At 43.5% G+C, this 1,921-nt stretch overlaps 1 pseudogene; it reads right to left on the reverse strand.

Annotated features, from left to right (window-relative positions):
- Positions 1-767: 767 nt before the first annotated feature.
- Positions 768-1,517, reverse strand: LOC140512093 (immunoglobulin-like domain-containing receptor 1 pseudogene; annotated as a pseudogene).
- Positions 1,518-1,921: the final 404 nt, after the last annotated feature.

Raw genomic sequence — 1,921 nt, forward strand, 5'->3', positions numbered from 1 at the left:
CTAAACACAGTGTCCTGAACCACTTAGCTTCCCCTAAAAGACACAATAGGAATCAACTGATTTATTTTGCCTTTGTATCACCACTTCCTAGAACAATAGCTGGCACAATGTAGGCACTTAATAACTGCTTATTGAATGAAAAAAGTACAAACCTGTGGTCAAATATAGTAGATTCATTCCATCATGCCACGTAATCTTGGTTTCTGGAGTCCAGTCCAGAAGCACATGATCAGAAACATAAGAGCTTCTTAATCAGAAAACTAATTATTTCCCTCATGGTTGAGCAGTCAAAGACATAAAAGGAATTGTATGATGATACTGTTTCCTCAAAGGAAGGTTTCTCTCATGAAATACCTTCCCAAATTCCCTTTTTCCTGCCATTCTACCCTGGAATGACTTCTAGTGAGTGATAGCTCAATATTCACTTTTGGCCAATTTGGGGGTTAAAGAGAACAGTGGACTTTCCAACCTTGACAATGCTGCTGTTCTTTCTATTCTTCTGAACCCCAAGAGTTGTGATAAGATGGGGCTGTGGGAAGGAACTTTGGTATTGACACCTGTATTGCCTGTAGCATCTCTCCCTTTGGCCAACTCAGTGATTGCTCCCTGAAGAAAGGCTACATTGTATGGGATAGTTGAGGTCTTATTGGTCCTCTCAGAAATAGGACTCATCATGACTCAGCCTATCAGAGGATGGCCAGAAAATGAGTAAGACTTCTTCTCTGGTTTTCAGCTGGCTTGTATTTTTATAGTTTTCACAGCCTCTATGCTCTGAGGTTTTGGTCATGGTTCCAAGAATTCTCAGTGGGATTCAGAGTCATGATTCTGCAATTTCTCTTTCTTTACCTCCATGAGAGCCCAACATCCCCTGGAAAACTGAAGAAACCCATGCTGGTGAGATGATTGAGTGGTCCTCTGGGAGGTGGGAGGTATCTAACCAATGTGGGGAGGGTTAGAAGGTGGATAATGCTGTATTGCATGATTTCTACACCCAGGGAGGGCAACATGCTGTAGTGATGGCCAGCTCTTGCTTTGTGGTCTGGTGGGAGGGACTAGGCAGGGTTAAATTTCTGTAGTTCCTTCTCTAAGCACTCCAATCCTCCATTGGTGACATGGGAAGCGTTGGTGTCAGGCACGCTGGCATTTGAAGGAAGCAGGCCTGTGGAGAAAAATTTTTCCACAGCCGCAGGTTCATATGGTAATATGAAACTTGGGAACTCCTGTAAGCAACCCAGTAGAAGGGTATTACAAACATCTCAGGGATCACTGTCCAAACCTACCCTCTCTACCAGAGCTGGGCCAGGGCTTCATGGGACAGAAGCACCAAGTTGAACAGTAGAGACAGTAGACATAGTAGCAGCAACATGTGGGACAGCACTAGCACCAGCACACACTGACAAGCACAATCAGGAGGATGACTCCATAATCAAGATCACTGTCAGCCAGTAGGGAACAATGATTCTCATTTACTTGTCTGAGTCTCTTGAGGTGTTTTGCCCTGGAATCTTGATGGCACAATATTAAGCTCTACGGTCCTACCACATTGCCTCAATAATGGCAAGATTTGATTATTCAGAGTAGTAATCTAGGATTGGGTTGGGTTCTGCAACGGCAAGTAAAATAGGATCTTTTGCTGTTTTTGTGTTACTAAAAGTGCCCCTGATTGAATAATGTGATTAAGGAGGATCTTTCCCATCCATTGATGGGCTTGCCCATTGTGGTAAGCTTGATTTGAAGAGCTGTTTTGTAGGAAGCTCTCAAGTACTTTTTTTTTCTATTGAGGCAGTGGGTCAGAGGGTTATGCTCTGGTTCTACAAAGCATATAAATACTCTGAGGGTGAGGTTTTACTTTACTTTCTAACTGGAAGAGTCTCTGGGAAGTCACTAAGGAGCCCTCTGGCTAAAACCCAGAAGTTGATGG

The sequence above is a fragment of the Notamacropus eugenii genome, chromosome 6, assembly GCF_028372415.1.
Source record: "Notamacropus eugenii isolate mMacEug1 chromosome 6, mMacEug1.pri_v2, whole genome shotgun sequence".
In the NCBI taxonomy this organism is placed as follows: domain Eukaryota; kingdom Metazoa; phylum Chordata; class Mammalia; order Diprotodontia; family Macropodidae; genus Notamacropus; species Notamacropus eugenii.